Source organism: Haemaphysalis longicornis, unplaced genomic scaffold (genome assembly GCF_048455015.1).
Source record: "Haemaphysalis longicornis isolate Haplotype H1 unplaced genomic scaffold, Haemaphysalis longicornis Haplotype H1 scaffold_7, whole genome shotgun sequence".
In the NCBI taxonomy this organism is placed as follows: Eukaryota; Metazoa; Arthropoda; class Arachnida; order Ixodida; family Ixodidae; genus Haemaphysalis; species Haemaphysalis longicornis.
The window spans coordinates 106,032,030-106,051,932 of NW_027526422.1; the positions used below are offsets into that span (position 1 = coordinate 106,032,030).

At 49.0% G+C, this 19,903-nt stretch overlaps 1 long non-coding RNA gene and 1 pseudogene across 1 annotated transcript in view; one reads left to right on the top strand and one right to left on the bottom strand.

Moving 5' to 3' along the window:
• The first annotated feature begins 340 nt into the window (after window positions 1-340).
• LOC144144766 (uncharacterized) lies at window positions 341-1,344 on the top strand (annotated as a pseudogene).
• Window positions 1,345-10,501: 9,157 nt separating this feature from the next.
• The window catches only part of LOC144146774 (uncharacterized), a 35,721-nt gene continuing 26,319 nt past the window's right edge, over window positions 10,502-19,903 (bottom strand). The window contains exon 4 of the long non-coding RNA XR_013317703.1: window positions 10,502-18,317. This is a non-coding gene — a long non-coding RNA (uncharacterized LOC144146774). The remainder of the gene's footprint in view (window positions 18,318-19,903) is intronic.

Here is a 19,903-nt window from a genome sequence, read left to right on the forward strand (position 1 = left end):
CCGTAAAAGCACAAAAAATGGTCCCTACTTTAAAATCGGGTATCCACTTTTTCGTCTCAACTTCTCGGATCACTTGGTGAAAGAATTTGGGGATTCGAGTTGAGTGACCTGTTGTATCCTATATATATTGATGTAGTTTAAGTTTCGGTTTCAGTGTTTGGGTTTGCAACACTGTGTCTTTGTGCGTGTATATATTTTGTGCAACGTCTATTAAAAAGGGCAGAATGCCACACGTACGCCTGGTGTAAAGGTCACGTCACTCCATCATTACAATGGCGACGAGAATTTAGAACCGCATTTTCATGTAATTCCCCGGGACCCAACCAGCCACGCCTACCCGATGGTTTTCGCCGGCATCACCCCACCGGAGCCGTTCCTCCCGACACCCGGTCGCCCCGTGCAACAATGGTCACGATGGCACGACATGTTCGAGGTGTACCTGTTGGCATCCGGTGCTTCCGAATTCCCCTCAGAGCGTCGCAAGGCTCTTCTACTTCACTGTTTGGGACCCGAAGGTCAACGCATTTTCAGCACCCTGCCTGTGTCGCAGGCGGCCAAGAAGACCGAGGAGAAGCAAGGGGCTGCAGCTACGCCAGACGTGTACGCCTCCGCGGTAGCGACACTTGCCAAGCACTTCGACACTACCTGCAACCTTGTCGTCGAGCACCACCGATTTCACCGCCGTATTCAGTCCCCAGGCGAGTCGGTTCAAGAGTACGTGACCGCTCTTACAGAGCTCGCCGCGATGTGCTCGTTTACATCGCCAGAAGAGACGTTACGCGACCAGTTTGTTGCCGGTGTGTCGTCGGATCGCGTCCCTGAACGCCTTTTGTTAGAAGGGTCTTCCCTGTCGTTTGACAAGGCAGTTGCTCTCGCGAGTCAAATCGAGCAAGCAACCGTGGAAATGAAGGAATTTTCTGTTTCTGTGCAGCCAGTATCTGCGCATTCCTGCGCAAAGGACAGTTTGTCGCCGTCACCGCATTCACGGCCGCGCGCTCGCACTTTCGGTCAACGTGATAAGGCAGGTACGCATGGGAACCGCCCCTCTTCTCGAGAGCGCCGTTCGTCGAATTTGCAGCAACACGAGAATTCTTCGCATTGTTTTCGTTGTGGTTGTAGCGAGCATCGCGCTTCATGGCAACGCTGCCCAGCTAAAGGAAGAAAATGCCGCATTTTGAGAATGTTTGCAACAAGAAACGGTCGCATGCAGTTGTCCACGAAGTTTCAGCTGATAGCCTGTCGCAGGATGAAACTGCACAGGTTCTTGTGGTTCAACAGCCTCTTGCATCTGCAATACACATTAACGTTCAAGTCGGGCAGGTCAAATTGAAACTGTTAGTTGATTCTGGCTCTTCGGTTTCAATTATTTCGGGGAAGGCGTTTGACCAGCATTTTCCAAGTGTGCACCTGCTTCCCGTTCCTCGTGTAACACTTCTGGATTATTCAAAACGACCAATTTTGGTTCGAGGCTGCTTCTTTTCGGAAGTTTCCTTCGAGAATCGCAGCGCACCGCTGTTGTTTTATGTCGTAGAACAGGGCACTTCTTTCATAGGCTTGGATGATATTAAGGCATTGAAGCTGTGCATTGAAGGGTCTCAACTGCAGTGCTTTCAAACCAGCGCGGTACCGAATGCCGAAGTAGCTGTGTCATGTCCGTTCGAGTTGTCCACGCAGTTGCCACCAGAACTTCAGCAAAAGTTTGGCTCCCTCTTCACAAATGAGCTGGGCCTTGCTAAAGGTTTTGTTCACAGGATTACGACACGTGGGGGTGTTCAGCCGGTAGCACGGGGCGGCCTCTCTCGCATCCACCGTGGTCCCACGTAATTCGCGCCAGCAGCGCCAAATCCTCCCCTAGTAGTACGTGGCCTCTGAAAAACGTTGCATTATTCGCCATGGCAACGAGTGGCGAGGGGGGAAAGGGTGTTTGCTGACGTCGCGGACGCTGCTGACGTCATTTATCCCGCGGCAGCCAGGCCGTGCCGCCGCGCGCCGGCCCCTGAAACCGACGCTCGTCCAACTTTCGCGCCTGGTGCCATTGCCAACTTTCGCGTCTGCCGCCGGTCGCTGCCTCATGGGCCGCTCGGCAATGGCACTAGGCGCGAAAGTTGGACGAGCGGCGCCGATGACACGAAATGGCCGCCGCCCGTCGTTTGTTATGTGTGCAGTAACGTGTTCAATAATTGAAAGAAGAAAACATGTAGGTAATAGTACGTTTTCTGGTGTCGAATTGTTGTCTTTGTGGCGATAATAATTGGAGTATTACACAAACATTATTTTTGCTATGCATTTATTCAAAATTCATATGAGGACGTCTTTGATTCGAAGTCATAAAACACATGTACTACACCCATATATTGCACATACATTTTATGTACACAGTATTGGACTAAGCAAAAATATGACATATGAAAATTTAGGCATACAATATTGTACAATAGGGAAAAAACGTGCTACATACACATTTACAATAACACGGTTAGGCGGGCTAGTTGGTATTCTGAATTCTAGGCTGTAACTTTTGCGCAACTTTACAGGGTGACAGGTACAGGTCTTCGAGTCCCTTTTTGTATCGGTCTCCGTCTAAAGTTGCGCAAACGTTACAGCCATGAATACACATTTAGGTACACAATACTTGATTACGAAAGAACTTCGAAAGTTCTAGTCCCTACACAGATTTTTTTTTTTTCGCGCAAACCTCGGCGGGAGAAGAAATGAACTTGAAAGTTCCACTCAATGTATACTTATTTCTTTGGCTCACCTCGAGACAGGAATGTTCTTTAGACATTAAAAAAATTCGTTTCAGTTCAGAGACACAATAATCGGAATCTATATGTTAAAAGAAAGCACGCACACGTATGCTTCAAGCCCTGCCTTTCGGGCGAGTTAACGCAAACTCTGAAAGAAAGCGTTGACCCGCCCATTAACCTGCATACACTTCCGAGAAATCATGTTCACACCAACAAAATGCAGCCATAAAAAACTGTTGCAACACAATGACCGCACTGTAGACACTCTTTGCTGGATTATATCTACGTACAAAAACAATGCCCAACCATGTGCACGTCGATCGAACGCACCCGTCTTTTCTTTTAATGGCGCGTGAATTAACAGTCTGCTTACCGGGGGTGGGAGGGAAAGCGAGGGGGGGGGGGGAGAAGACACCCAGAAAAAAAAGAAGCTTTCCTGTATTTTAAGCCGCAGATACCGGCCAGGTTGTTACAAGCTACCCTCTAACTCGTGTCTGGGCAGCGCCTCTTATCTCATCCTGTCCGATACGGCATGACCATTCTAACTTCAGAACTATGGAACACCAAACCCATTCGCGATAAGATGACAAGGCGCGGGCGCGCAGTTTAGATTGAACAGCAAAGCCGGCAATGCTACTTGGTTTTATTTATTTTTTAATGAGCGAAACGCTTGCAATGGCGGCTGCAGACAACGCATGTATTTCGGTTTGGCCTTCCACTGCTTCATGTGAAAATCGACTTGCATTGAACACCGCGGAGTTACGTCAGATTTTTCGGAGCTCTGAAGCAACGCTTTGCAGTAGTTTCGCCGCAAATATACGTTTTGGAGCAAGACGGGGGAGGAAGAAATGCTTATGGCGCAGCACCTCCACGCCATCAATCGATGTGGTAGTATGTACGCCATGAAAGGCAAGAAGCGCGTACAGTTGAGCTTGCCTTCTTTGTGAGCAGGTGCGTCGTGATGACATTGGATGGATTGAGGAGAGTCACCGGAGGAAACGTCCAATGAAGTCGCAAACCGTCCTCGACTTGGGGCCCAAACCTAGACTCATACCTCTGCACGAAACAACAAAAAATACCTTGATAAGTATACTGAATCGACGTTCCAGCAGTTACTAAGGCAATCAATAAAAAACGGCAATGCCACCACAAATTGTTCTGGCGAGCAAGTGTGTGCGTGCCAAAGACGCGTTTACTTCTACTAGAACTTTGCGTACCTGCACAGCTGGGATATATTTGCACATTAGTTTCCACTCCAAGACGAGTGACATGTCTCATTAACTTCACGTTACATGCGCGAATTATTTTGAAAACAGAAGAGGGCAATCAGTCGGCTTTTAAGGAATTCACTATAACTTGTACAAAGCTAATTTGCTTACCTGTCGTCTTTGGAGAAGGCGAGAAACTTGGTCGAACTGTACCGCCCTGTGTTGCTGCACCACAGAGCTGCGCAGGAGTGGTAACACTCCTTTCTCCGCTGCCCCATATTTAGAATACATTCGAATGTATTTTATAATGCAGCGAAACTTTCCGCTCGTGGAAGCGTTTAGGCAACCCGCGCAACCCTTCGCACGCCGGCTCGCTCACGCACGTACCGAACTGGCCCGCCGTGCGCGCCGAGAGAAAGAAAAAAAAAATATTGGCGCCGGTGAGCTGTTGCGCATGCGTGAGGAGGCGCGGAAGCGTTGACGGTGTGGAAAGAAAGAAACACTGAGGGAAAGGGAAGGGCCACGCCGCAGCACCGTGCCGCTAGGATCGCCACAATTTCGGAAACCGAAACTAGCCAAAGTCGCCGACCAGTGCCGGTAGCATCAAAACTTCGCCGTCTTCCTTTGATGTTACGACCACGCGTGTCTTCTGAACTGCAGCGCTTGGAAAACTTGGACATCATTGAACGTATCAATGCATCAGAATGGGTGTCCCCCATTGTAGTCATTGAGAAGAAAGGTGGCAGTATTAGGCTTTGTGTAGACTTACGCGAACCTAACAAGGCGATCATTCCGGACAGCTTTCCGCTGCCGCACATGGATGAGTTGCTTCATGCTTTGGTGGGGGCAACGCATTTTTCGAAGCTTGACTTAGCTTCTGCCTATCACCAAGTTCTCCTGGATCCTGAGAATAGGGACTTGACTGCATTCATTACACATGATGGGCTGTACCGGTTCAAACGCGTTTGTTTTGGGCTAGCGTCAGCACCTTCGGCTTTCCAGAGTATGTCTCTCATACTCCGCAATTGTGCTGGTGTCCTCTTTTACATTGACGACGTCATTGTGTTTGGTAAATCGGCTGAGGAGCACCTAAAGAACCTTGAGACAGTTCTACAGCATATCAAGGACGCAGGTCTGAAGCTGAACAGTAAATGTGTGTTCGGAGTTCAGGAGCTTGAATTTTTGGGCCACAAGGTGACTCCTTCTGGTATTTCGCCACTGCCAGGGAAAGTCGACGCAATGGTGAACACTCCAGTTCCAAACAATGCCGCCGAACTCCGTTCGTTTCTTGGGTTAGTAGAATACTACGCCAAGTTCGTTCCACACTTAGCCGAGATGGTGGAGCCAATGAGAATTCTATTTAGGAAAGACAAAGAGTTCGCCTGGTCTGTTGAGGTGGATACAAGTTTCCGCAGGATAAAGTCTGTATTGTCCTCAGATCTGGTCTTGCAGATGTTTGATCCTGCACTTCCAATTATCATTTCCACTGATGCGACTGAATGTGGACTCGGAGCAGTCCTCCAGCAGCGCGCCGGTCACACACTTCGTACTGTCGCTTTTGCATCGCGCACGCTCTCGTCGGCGGAAAGGAAGTACGCAGTTGGTGAAAGAGAGGCACTTGCCTGCATTTGGGCATGCGAACATTGGCATTCTTACCTGTGGGGGCGTAGCTTCACTCTCCGAACAGATCATCAGGCACTCGCTTCACTTCTGTCCTCGCAGGGCTCAGGCCGCCGCCCACTCAGTATTGCACGTTTGTGTGCAAGGCTAACTACGTTAGAACTTTACGGTGGAGTACCAGAAAGGCTCGTCAAATAGAGTAGCCTATGCTCTTTCGCGGTTGCCAGTCCATGTGGCAGATTCGGAGCTGACTTTTAGGGAAGAAACTGTTTGCATGGTCCAACCAACTTGCCTGACGAGACAGCAGTTTGAACAAGCAGTTCTTACTGACGTCACGCTTCAGAAGGTGAAGGCGTACGTACAGGGGTCTTGGCCCTCGCATAAGAACTTGCGTGAAGAGCTGAAACCATATTTCAGAGTTCGAGAGGAATTGGCAGTAGTGGGAGAATTGTTGTTGCGGGCAGAGAGGCTCGTCGTTCCTTCATCTCTCATGGTTCAACTGGTAGCAACAGCGCATGAAATCCACCAGGGTATCGGACGCACCAAAGCCAGACTTAGGGAGCAGTTTTGGTGGCCCCGCATGAACAGTCATGTGGAAGAAGCAGTCCACAATTGTACCATCTGTCAAGCAGCGGATAAATCGGCCAAGACGTCCCCTGCCCCTTTGAAACCTGTGGAGCTACCAGAGAGACCGTGGCAGAAACTTGCGATTGATATCGTTGGTCCCCTGGAGAGGGCGCCTCCAGATTGCAGACAAGGTAAATGTAAATGGTAGCGAAGCTTCGGGCGAAAAGCGGTTCAGAACCTATTACCAGCGACATCAGCATGGGGGCTTATGGGAGTGGCGATTGCAGCGCGACTAGGTGAGGAGGGAACAAACACTAGTAGCAAAAAACCAAGTTTTGTTCAACAATAAAACATTTATATTTTACGAACGATATTAAGTGCAATGCACTTCTTAAGCGACCCTGAACCTGCGTCCACCGGCGATGTCCGCGCACGTGGAGATGGGCGCGCGCAGCCTGGCCGCTGACATGGCACATAACCACGTGGGGGATTGGCCAGGAATCTCCTCGTCTTCCTTGGCAACGGGGGTAGATGGGCGCGCGCTGCCTGGCCGCTGACATGGCACATACCCACGTGGGGGATTGGCCAAGAATCGGGCGTGAGAAGGGCTAATGCACCTGCTTAAAGGAGTACTGACACGAAATTTCAAAGCTGAGATCCGCTCTAGCAATCAAGTACAACGACAACACAAATAGGTGTCTGTGAATAAATGCATCTTTCTTTCTTTGTAGTTGTGTGTGTGTGTGTGATCTCTCTTTCGCGAACATTACCGAACCGCGCAAATTCAACTCGTGCATTCGCACTTTCACATTCTTCCCCTCGGGGAAATGCGGGGAATTTTTTATTTCTGAATCACATTTATTTAGGCAGAGTGTGCAAATAATTTATGAAAATGCTGTTCATTCTCAAAAAACGTTTTTGTAGCGCCCTCTGAAGAATCGCACATGTCATTGCTCTGTGATGCAGTCCTTGTAGTGTTCGGTAAGGTGCTCCGAAAGTTCGTCTGCTGGGAAACGCCCCTCGCGTGTTTTGGTGGTGCGCATTTGCATTCGTTTTTTCTTGTTAATTTGGTGTGCACTTAATTTTTGCTGCGCGTGGAGTTGCGAGGTGCGTTGGATCGTCGGTGAACACGTTTAGTATCGTGCCCGGTGGGCGCGGTGAACTACGGGACGATGCTGCCAACGGTTGGAGCGGAGCGCTTTCCTCGGTACCTACGGAAACGATGTGCTGTAAAGGTTGCAACAGCAAGTCCCGTACGCCTGGCGTTTTACTGCACCATTTTCCTCTCATTTCCTCAGGTAACGCGAAACTATAGTAAATACATGCTCGGGGGTTGTGTAAGGGTACGTGGTGGTGCTTCGAAAAAAATGGGTCTAAAGTTTTTTTATGTCACAGTTATCTCTTGATTTCACCTCAGACTGGCTCGGAGCAAGTGGTGTCAATTACTCTAGGACTTGTCAGCGTAGTACCACTCGAATTTAAACGAGTCGCTTTAACTGTCTATCTCAGTGTCTTCTCTATTGCATTACAACGCTTGTAGGGCTCGTTCCTTCCCGCACTTGTATGCGCAAGCATTATTTCAATCGCAGTACTGTGTTGTGCTGCTCCGTGCTGCGCTGCTGCCAAATCTTTCCTGCTGTGTGCTTTTACATACTGCCGTCGCTTTCGTTTGCATTGATCCATTTTTCTCTTTACTTATCTGTTGCGACACAGTTGCCTAATAATGCAACCAGAATATTGCAGGCGTGAATGCTGAGTGAACTTCTGTAGAAACCCATGTCTACTTGATAAGACGCCGGGACAGCTGCGGTGTGCTCGCTGCACTTTCGTGAATCGGCATTCCTGCTCCCCGGTTTTCTGCGTCAAGATGCAGTGCCTAGTTCTTTTCTCTTGTTTCGAAGTAGCTCTGCTGTTGACGCTTTCATTGCTCATAATGCTATGTGTTACGGGTAAAGACAATTTTTCGGCTCGTAAGGAAAATCATAATGCATGTAGTGCCCACGAACATTTTGTACTTATACAATACGTGCTCATTTTGTGCAGTGTGGTAAATTTGTTTTATGTTTATCCTGGAATAAAATTCAAATGTCTTGATTATAGCATGACTATGCGTCATTTCTTCTCTTAGAACAGAAGTACACAAACTGAGCAAGCATTATATAACCTTGATCTATACTTAAGGCACGCACGCAACCTGCGTATGTGCAACGCAATTAAACCCAGCAGTAGCGTTAGTAGAAATTGGTATCGGGTTAAGCAGTGGGGACGTTTTTTATATGAAAGGGGGCCGGGGAGAGTGGTCAAGTGTCATTTTGGGCTGGTAAAATTGCGGTGGGGGGTGGGGGGGGGGTACGTTTGCCACCCACTGCAATCAAAATAAACAACTGATTGCTTTTATACCGCAGTGGAAGGCATGAATACAGAATAAACGTTCAGAGAAGATGCAAGATGTTTTTATAAACACCGAGGCGAATCATACGACATTATGCTAAGGTACGTTTCTCTAGTCACGAGTATAAGCTGCCGTTGACTTGAAGCACACGCACCAAGGGCTCGCCAACTTGCGTCAGGTGGCAATGACATGGGCCCTCAGCGATCAGAGGCCTGCTAAGGCTATTTTGAAGTCAAATTTTCCCGCTAATGCCACCAAAATGACGTCACTTTCTGACCGGATCTTGCGTCACATCCTGTTCATTTTTTCTTCCGCCGGAAGTGTTCCCTTCTCACACAGACGGCGCTAAGCCCCATGAGCAGCTTAAGAGCCGCCATTTTCTGAACGTATGGGCTTCTATGGAAGCTTCGCTACCAGTTATATTTACCTTGTTTGAGGTTTGCAGTGACGCTCGTGGACTACTTCTCAAAATGGTCTGAAGTGCAGTTGTGCAGAGACGTTTCTACAAGAACCGTGATCGAGTTCCTGCTCAATATTTTTGCGAGGGAAGGGTATCCTGAAGAGATAGTTTGCGATAATGGGCCCCAGTTCACCTCAAAAGAATTTATCGACTTCCTAAAAGAACGAGCGATCCGCCTGTCGCATTCATCTGTTTATTATCCGCAGGCAAATGGACAGATCGAGCGGTTCAACCGCGCATTCAAGACGTACCTCCAACTGGCTCGTCTGGAACAGCGTTCTCTGTGAACTGCTGTACGGGATTATCTCGCCGTTTACAGGTGTACACCTCACGCCACAACAGGAGTGGCCCCTGCGGTACTGCTTCATGGAAGGCTGCCAAGGACAAAGCTTGACATCCTCGGCTTATCGCCCGAGTCGTTTGCGAAGACACCCTATCAGGAACTGGCCAGGCTTCGAGAGCGTGTCAAGCACAGGCAACAGTACAGCAAAGCCTACACCGACAGGAGGCGAGCGGCAAAGCCGACCGTGGTGGCGGTAGGAGACATGGTGCGGGTGAAGAAACCATCGGTTTCATTCAAGCGTGACACTTCTTTTTCAAAGCCGAGGGAAGTCGTCGAGAAACGTGGTCCAGCATCCTTCCTCCTCGATGACGACAGAACCTGGAACGCCGCAAAGCTGAGCAAGGTGCCTGCTCGTCGCACGAGCAACAATGGCCTTCAGCAACCTCCCGTTTGTCGTGACTCGTCCCTTCATCACGACCCCGGCGATGCGACACTTCTCGCTGCAACATGGCAGCCAGCGTCTGCAGAGGCAAGTGTTCCTGCAGCGCAACCTGTGCCTAGTGCAGTATGTGATCCTGCTTCGCCAACGAGGTCAGCCACAGAACAGTGTCCTGCATCAGAAACTGTGTCACGGCCGCCCGTGAACACTACAGAACAACCTGTTGTGTCGTGCCCACCCGGCCGTCGTATTCAACCGCACCGAGACAGACTGCCGCCGGCTAGATATGGACACGAACTGTGAATGTGTTCAAGTATTTTCTCAGTGTTGGTGTGCCTATTTTGAGTGTATTCACTGATGTAGTGTTTTGATGTGTATTTGTAATTCGGGTTATACAATTTCTTCCTTGCGGTGTATTCTCTTGCCATGTAGAAACTAAGCGCGATTAACCTCTACTAACATACTAACAGATTTACTAAAAGTTGAGGGAGGGAAATATGTTGTATCCTATATATATTGATGTAGTTTAAGTTTCGGTTTCAGTGTTTGGATTTGCAACGCTGTGTCCTTGTGCGTGTATATATTTTGTGCAACGTCTATTAAAAAGGGCAGAATGCCACACGTACGCCAGGTGTAAAGGTCACGTCACTCCATCATTACATGACCGGCGTAATCATCGAAAATCGACAGAGCCGATGTGAAGCCCGTCCGATTGGCTCGGTAGCCGGTGGCGCCCCCTCCCCCTCCCCTGAAATTAAACACAATACACAGCCAGGTAGTCCAAGGAAGATTTGCGTCAAATGAAATTTATTGCGGTTGAAATAGCGAGATTTTAGGCAGTTTCTTTAGGGTGAGACCATGGCAAATCGCTCACCGCTCGGCGGTGTTCTCAACAAAGCCTTTTTGATTTTCGTAGTCTCCAATTTAACTGCGCGTTTATAAATTCACTCAAACAGTTTCGCGTTTACGTAAGCGTAGCTTTAATATAGTAACAAACAGGAATATAGCACAGAACGCAAGTAACATAGCTTTCTGGCGGTGTAACGACAACTCTGACTTGCATTCTTCACTTCTGGAATGAGGACTATGTGTCACCTGCAGGCTCGGTGCTGTAGAGCCGCGCAAAGTATCGCCTTTCTCTCGTGTTGCAGAGGAAGACTTGTTGTCGGGAGACTTCGTAGGGTCTGAGTATTTCGCTGAAGCGGCTGATGCGGGTGCAGACGAAACTTTTTCTGCACTTGTTTCTTGTTCACTGCTTCCTTCCGGCTCAGAATGTTTGGGAATTTCAGTGCTAGAAGACACCGTGTGTGCTGTATTGGACGTCGCTTCTTTGCTAGATGAAGGAAATGAAGTTGCGTTTTGGGGGAAGTTTGCTGACTCGCCTGTTGAGTCATCTTCAAACGACGTTGTAGCGATGGGTTGTACTCCACCTGAAAAAGCGCGCCCTGCTGTATGGTACCCAAGTGCAGAAAAAGTAGACGCCATTGTAGCGTTTTGTGTAGTTGTGGCTTTGTTATTGTTCGTACTCGTTTCTTCAAGTGCTGCCTTTTCCGTCCTCGATGGCCACTCTGCACGCTGTGAGGTTGAAGGGGACCTTTCTGGGATTGACACGGCGGAAGTTGGGAGACCAAAGTTTGGTGTTGTTACATTATGGGTGGAAACAAGTTCATCCAAGATTACAGCGGTACTTTGTTCCTCATCTAGATGCGCGTGATGCTGATGGGTGGTAAAAGCGGGATCGGCAAATATCGGTTCCGCGGTCAATCGCTCGTTAGTGTTTTCACTCAATGCTGGCAGTGCGTCCATTGTCTTCGTAGAGAAACTTTCTATGTCTGCGGAGGTTGGCGAGGTATCTTCATTGGTTTGCTTGGCGTAGCTTGTCAAGTCCTGATAGGGCATTGTAAAATGATGCGTAGACAAGTGCGTTTCACCGTCTTCAGTGGCGATGGCAGTTTTCTGAGTATTATGAGGAGCATAGTATGTATTGGTTAATAAACCGGGTGACTTAAAACTGTCCTCTGTGGTCCCTGGTTGACTAGTGGTTTTAGCCACCGATTTCGTTCTGGAGAACGTTTTGATGTCTGTAGAGATTGTCGAGATATCTGCACTGGGTGACCATTTGGAACTAGTAACGTCCTCACTCTGCATTGTCGGTAGGTGAGGCATTATCGTGGCAGTGGCATTTTGGTTTTTAGCTTGGGGCGTATATTGTTCATTGGGGATAAATATGGATGATAGAAAACTTTGTTCTGTGGCCAATTGTTCACTTGTGATTGTAGTGAATGCTGTTGATTCATCCCCTTCCTTATTAGAAGGCCTTGTCCCGTGTGCGGTACTCGATGAGATATCTTGATTAATTGATTGAGCAGACGTCGTCGAGTCCAGAGTAAGTGTTGTCGGGTGACGCGTAGACGCCTCGTTTTCCCATTTTACCGAGGGAACCGTAGTTTCCTGTTCGACCTCAGGGTCGTAGTGTATATCCGTGCTAGAAACAGGCACTGTAAAACTTTGCTTCGTGGCCTTTCGTTGGCTTGTGCTTGTAATGACATCGGCAGAAGTGTCCCATTCCTTGCCGGGAAAAATGTCGGCGTCTGCGACACTTGGCGAGATCTCTTCCCTAGTTGACCCCACAGAGCGAAAAAATTGTGGTTCTGTTGATGTAGGATGAGGCGTGGATATGCCCACTTTCCAAGTTTTCGAGGCAGTTGCCACTTCAATCGGGGACACATCAGTACCTGCCGACTGGTTAAATGTAATAGAACCAGATGTAGGTGAAATTTTTGCTGCCCTTACTGGAGGACCACTGATTTTAGTTTCCGCATTCGTTGCGTAGCTCATCTTTGTGGATGGCTCCTCGGTGTCTGCGGAATCTGTTGTAATATCCAGTTTCATTGCCGAAGTGGAATCGGTGAGAAGCTGATCCGACAGTGTCGGGTCACCTGCGGAAATGTCTCCCTCATTTGCTTCAGTAACAGCCTGTTCTCTGTCTTGAAAACCACGTGTGAATAAGTTGTGACTAGATGTGGTACTATTAGCTCTGAAAGAAAAGTCATTTGGGGTTGTATTACGGCTCGCAATCAAGACGGATACATTGTCCCTTTCTGCGGATGTTGCTCTGGAATCGTTCTGGGGTAGCGAAATGGTAGTCAGGAGATTTGTTCCTGTAGAAGTGGGGTGAGGGGTAAAATCGCTCTCGCGAAGAATTCCTGCGGGAGTGTCACTTTTACCTGGAAACCCCGAAGCAACGAAATACTGCTTGGAAGTTGAAGTTGAAGTTGCTGTAGATTGATATGCAGACGGCACTGCTTGTTTAGTGCTCACTCTTACACAAGGGACTACATCGCTTACCGGGCCAATGTGAACGTCGACGGGCGTTGGGCTTGATGTTAACTCTGCACTGTTTGTCCCAGGGGAAGTTATAGAACGCCGGCTCACCGTTGTAGGATCATCTGTAAAGCCACCGTTCTGATGCGTACTAGTGAAAGTCCGTATTTCGTCATGATCCGCATGAGTTGTACCATCATGCACCGATATAAGTGAACTAGGTGAAGTTGAAGCCACATCTGTACTTGATTCTTGAGTACGGATCACTGTAATCGCTGTAGAGTTGGTGCCCTCGGTGCTGGCAGGCAATCGTGCGCCTTGATGTGACCAGCTTGTGACTGTTTCTTCAAGCGTTGGATTAGCTGTAGCGATGGAGCGTTCCTTCCACGATGTCGGCGCATGCGGGATGACAGTTGTTGGACCTTCTGTGAAGTCTCCTTTCTGATGTGACAGAGTGTCAGTTTGCCTTAAGTCATGATCGGCACGAGTTTTCCCGTGATGCACTGCGGTGACCAAACTAGGCGTAGATGAAGCCCCAAGTGAACTCGCTTCCTGAGTGCGGATCATGGGGTCATCGGTGCTGCCAGACAATCGTGCGCCTTGATGTGACGAGGTTGTGACTGTTTCTTCAGGCGTTGGACTAGCTGTAGCGATGGAGCGCTCCTTCCACGATGTCGGTGCATGCGGGATGACCGTTGTTGGACCTTCTGTGAAGTCTCCTTTCTGATGGGACAGAGTGTCAGTTTGCTTTAAGTCATGATCGGCACGAGTTTTTCCGTGATGCACTGCGGTGACCAAACTAGGTGTAGATGAAGCCCCAAGTGAACTCGCTTCCTGAGTGCGGATCATGGGGTCATCGGTGCTGCCAGACAATCGTGCGCCTTGATGTGACGAGGTTGTGACTGTTTCTTCAGGCGTTGGACTAGCTGTAGCGATGGAGCGCTCCTTCCACGATGTCGGCGCATGCGGGATGACCGTTGTTGGACCTTCTGTGAAGTCTCCTTTCTGATGGGACAGAGTGTCAGTTTGCCTTAAGTCATGATCGGCACGAGTTTTTCCGTGATGCACTGCGGTGACCAAATTAGGTGTAGATGAAGCCCCAAGTGAACTCGCTTCCTGAGTGTGGATTATGAGGTCATCGGTGCTGCCAGACAATCGTGCGCCTTGATGTGACGAGCTTGTGACTGTTTCTTCAGGCGTTGGATTAGCTGTAGCGATGGAGCGCTCCTTCCACGATGTCGGCGCATGCGAGATGACCGTTGTTGGACCTTCTGTGAAGTCTCCTTTCTGATGTGACAGAGTGTCAGTTTGCCTTAAGTCATGATCGGCACGAGTTTTTCCGTGATGCACTGCGGTGACCAAACTAGGCGTAGATGAAGCCCCAAGTGAACTCGCTTCCTGAGTGCGGATCATGGGTTCATCGGTGCTGCCAGACAATCGTGCGCCTTGATGTGACGAGCTTGTGACTGTTTCTTCAGGCGTTGGATTAGCTGTAGCGATGGAGCGCTCCTTCCACGATGTCGGCGCATGCGAGATGACCGTTGTTGGACCTTCTGTGAAGTCTCCTTTCTGATGAGACAGAGTGTCAGTTTGCCTTAAGTCATGATCGGCACGAGTTTTTCCGTGATGCACTGCGGTGACCAAACTAGGTGTTGATGAAGCCCCAAGTGAACTCGCTTCCTCAGTGCGGATCATGGGGTCATCGGTGCTGCCAGACAATCGTGCGCCTTGATGTGACGAGGTTGTGACTGTTTCTTCAGGCGTTGGATTAGCTGTAGCGATGGAGCGCTCCTTCCACGATGTCGGCGCATGCGGGATGACCGTTGTTGGACCTTCTGTGAAGTCTCCTTTCTGATGTGACAGAGTGTCAGTTTGCCTTAAGTCATGATCGGCACGAGTTTTTCCGCGATGCACTGCGGTGACCAAACTAGGCGTAGATGAAGCCCCAAGTGAACTCGCTTCCTGAGTGCGAATCATGGGGTCATCGGTGCTGCCAGACAATCGTGCGCCTTGATGTGACGAGGTTGTGACTGTTTCTTCAGGCGTTGGACTAGCTGTAGCGATGGAGCGCTCCTTCCACGATGTCGGCGCATGCGGGATGACCATTGTTGGACCTTCTGTGAAGTCTCCTTTCTGATGTGACAGAGTGTCAGTTTGCCTTAAGTCATGATCGGCACGAGTTTTTCCGTGATGCACTGCGGTGACCAAACTAGGTGCTGATGAAGCCCCAAGTGAACTCGCTTCCTGAGTGCGAATCATGGGGTCATCGGTGCTGCCAGACAATCGTGCGCCTTGATGTGACGAGGTTGTGACTGTTTCTTCAGGCGTTGGACTAGCTGTAGCGATGGAGCGCTCCTTCCACGATGTCGGCGCATGCGGGATGACCATTGTTGGACCTTCTGTGAAGTCTCCTTTCTGATGTGACAGAGTGTCAGTTTGCCTTAAGTCATGATCGGCACGAGTTTTTCCGTGATGCACTGCGGTGACCAAACTAGGCGTAGATGAAGCCCCAAGTGAACTCGCTTCCTGAGTGCGAATCATGGGGTCATCGGTGCTGCCAGACAATCGTGCGCCTTGATGTGACGAGGTTGTGACTGTTTCTTCAGGCGTTGGACTAGCTGTAGCGATGGAGCGCTCCTTCCACGATGTCGGCGCATGCGGGATGACCATTGTTGGACCTTCTGTGAAGTCTCCTTTCTGATGTGACAGAGTGTCAGTTTGCCTTAAGTCATGATCGGCACGAGTTTTTCCGTGATGCACTGCGGTGACCAAACTAGGTGCTGATGAAGCCCCAAGTGAACTCGCTTCCTGAGTGCGGATCATGGGGTCATCGGTGCTGCCAGACAATCGTGCGCCTTGATGTGACGAGGTTGTGACTGTTTCTTCAGGCGTTGGACTAGCTGTAGCGATGGAGCGCTCCTTCCACGATGTCGGCGCATGCGGGATGACCATTGTTGGAGATTCTGTGAAGTCTCCTTTCTGATGTGACAGAGTGTCAGTTTGCCTTAAGTCATGATCGGCACGAGTTTTTCCGTGATGCACTGCGGTGACCAAACTAGGTGCTGATGAAGCCCCAAGTGAACTCGCTTCCTGAGTGCGGATCATGGGGTCATCGGTGCTGCCAGACAATCGTGCGCCTTGATGTGACGAGGTTGTGACTGTTTCTTCAGGCGTTGGACTAGCTGTAGCGATGGAGCGCTCCTTCCACGATGTCGGCGCATGCGGGATGACCGTTGTTGGACCTTCTGTGAAGTCTCCTTTCTGATGGGACAGAGTGTCAGTTTGCCTTAAGTCATGATCGGCACGAGTTTTTCCGTGATGCACTGCGGTGACCAAATTAGGTGTAGATGAAGCCCCAAGTGAACTCGCTTCCTGAGTGCGGATTATGAGGTCATCGGTGCTGCCAGACAATCGTGCGCCTTGATGTGACGAGCTTGTGACTGTTTCTTCAGGCGTTGGATTAGCTGTAGCGATGGAGCGCTCCTTCCACGATGTCGGCGCATGCGAGATGACCGTTGTTTGACCTTCTGTGAAGTCTCCTTTCTGATGTGACAGAGTGTCAGTTTGCCTTAAGTCATGATCGGCACGAGTTTTTCCGTGATGCACTGCGGTGACCAAACTAGGTGCTGATGAAGCCCCAAGTGAACTCGCTTCCTGAGTGCGGATCATGGGGTCATCGGTGCTGCCAGACAATCGTGCGCCTTGATGTGACGAGGTTGTGACTGTTTCTTCAGGCGTTGGACTAGCTGTAGCGATGGAGCGCTCCTTCCACGATGTCGGCGCATGCGGGATGACCGTTGTTGGACCTTCTGTGAAGTCTCCTTTCTGATGGGACAGAGTGTCAGTTTGCCTTAAGTCATGATCGGCACGAGTTTTTCCGTGATGCACTGCGGTGACCAAATTAGGTGTAGATGAAGCCCCAAGTGAACTCGCTTCCTGAGTGCGGATTATGAGGTCATCGGTGCTGCCAGACAATCGTGCGCCTTGATGTGACGAGCTTGTGACTGTTTCTTCAGGCGTTGGATTAGCTGTAGCGATGGAGCGCTCCTTCCACGATGTCGGCGCATGCGAGATGACCGTTGTTTGACCTTCTGTGAAGTCTCCTTTCTGATGTGACAGAGTGTCAGTTTGCCTTAAGTCATGATCGGCACGAGTTTTTCCGTGATGCACTGCGGTGACCAAACTAGGCGTAGATGAAGCCCCAAGTGAACTCGCTTCCTGAGTGCGGATCATGGGTTCATCGGTGCTGCCAGACAATCGTGCGCCTTGATGTGACGAGCTTGTGACTGTTTCTTCAGGCGTTGGATTAGCTGTAGCGATGGAGCGCTCCTTCCACGATGTCGGCGCATGCGAGATGACCGTTGTTGGACCTTCTGTGAAGTCTCCTTTCTGATGTGGAAGCGTGTCAGTTTGCATTAAGTCATGATCCGCATTAGTTTTTCCGTGATGCACTGCGGTGACCATACTAGGCGTAGATGAAGGCCCAAGCGAACTGGCTTCCTGAGTGCGGATCATGGGGTCATCGGTGCTGCCAGACAATCGTGCGCCTTGATGTGACGAGCTTGTGACTGCTTCTTCAGGCGTTGGATTAGCTGTAGCGATGGAGCGCTCCTTCCACGATGTCGGCGCAAGCGGGGTGATCGTTGTTAGACCTTCTGTGAAGCCTCCTTTCTGATGTGAAAGAGTGTCAGTTCGCATTAAGTCATGATCCGTACGAGTTTGTCCGTGATGCACTGCGGTGACCAAACTAGGCGTAGATGAAGCCCCATGTGAACTCGCTTCCTGAGTGCGTATCATGGTGTCTTCGGTGCGGGAAGAGAGTCGTGCATCTTGATTTGAGGATGTTGTGACCGTTTTTTCAGATGTTGTATTAATGCTAGAGGCAGAGAGCCCCTCAAACGATGTCACTGTATGAGCAGTACTCCATTCGTTTACTGTTGTGTGAGCTTGCGTTCCTGTAGAAAATGTAGAACTCACTGCATGCGTCTCTAAGGTCTCATAACGAGGCTTGCTAGTCAAAGCTTGATGTCGGGTTGTTTGTTGGGTAGTAGTCAAAGTTTGTGTTATTTCAGGTACATCTGAATTAGAAAACCGTTTATCACTGGAATCTGTACTCATCATGGTATCTTGAAGGACAGATGACACGTCAGCATTGGGGGGCGACTTCTGTGTGGTTGGAGCATTCGTTGTTGCATGAGTGGGTGTTGACAGTGCCTTAGAATACAATTTTCTTTCCACGCACATCCCATTCACGCAAACACGATCGCCGTAACCATCCTGCAAGACACAAGAGAACAAGTATTTAGGAATTGTTTCCCGGAAGCTTGCTGTCGACGAAAAAGACGCGTGACATTCACAAAGTCCCCAAAAATGTTTTAACCATGGAGAGTGCTGTTGGATGACCTCAGAAACTAGAGGTTAGTATGAAATCCTTGATTTATCATCGGTTTATCTTGCATAGTGTATACTTTGTAGATTTCCACTTTGGCGCAATGATTAGTAAATAATGTCTTTCTTATTGAAATTTTTCTAGCGTGTTGTATTAGAGTTTTTATGCGTTTCATGATTTAGTTTTTTATCGTCGTCCTGCTTTAAAATATTCCCAATCTGTCTTCTAGCAAGTCATTCTTGAAAACTGGTGCAGGCATCGCTCTTTGTGATCAAGTGAGACGATTAAATTTTAGTACGCCGCTTTAAAACTTTCAACAAAAATTACATTTATCGAAGGCTTCCAGCTTGCGCTGGGGTGGTTGGTTGTCTTGGTTCCCCTAACGCTTGTGTCACTGCACCTTACTGCACGTGCAATGACAGGCGGAGAGCGACTTGTTTCCACGTGGTAACTTACTTCTGCCAACTAGAATCACATCAGACCACTCCTGTAATAATGTTTGGTTGGCTGTCGCGTTAAAACAATTGCGGGGTCATTTTATTTGACCTTCTTTACTTTACCCACATCCCTTGATACCAATGTTAATTCTAAAAAAGACAACTTTAGTTACCTTATTAATTAGAATACCCGCCTTCTCTGGCAAACAGACATTCCTGAAAAATGCCTGACAGCGCATAGAATAAATGAAGAAAATTTTGTTTGTAATTTTGTTGGCTTTGTATCCTAGTTGTGGAAGCCGGAAGGCAGGAAAGGGGAGTGATATTGCCGTCACACTCGCCGGTCAGGTCTGCCTCGCGCATAAAGAACAGGTCAAAGAGGCTGGAACAGTAGGTATGTAGAGGCAAAATTGTACCAATTTACCAAGAACCGCAGGCGTGGTCCATAAATGGCCAAAATGGTTAGCACAGAAGAAACTATACGCGTACTTGGGGCCAAATATGTGCCCATGACCGGCGTTCCCTTAATGCAGAATGCAGTTGCAAATGCTTCTGCGTTCGAAATAAAAAAAACAGCGGGATAAGAATGGCGTCACAGACACGTAGAAGATGAAAGCAAACAAAAAAAAAATTCCCCGCATTTTCCCGAGGGGAAGAATGTGAAAGTGCGAATGCAGGAGTTGAATTTGCGCGGTTCGGTAATGTTCGCGAAAGAGAGATCACACACACACACACAACTACAAAGAAAGAAAGATGCATTTATTCACAGACACCTATTTGTGTTGTCGTTGTACTTGATTGCTAGAGCGGATCTCAGCTTTGAAATTTCGTGTCAGTACTCCTTTAAGCGGGTGCATTAGCCCTTCTCACGCCCGATTCTTGGCCAATCCCCCACGTCTGTATGTGCCATGCACAGACACCTATTTGTGTTGTCGTTGTACTTGATTGCTAGAGCGGATCTCAGCTTTGAAATTTCGTGTCAGTACTCCTTTAAGCGGGTGCATTAGCCCTTCTCACGCCCGATTCCTGGCCAATCC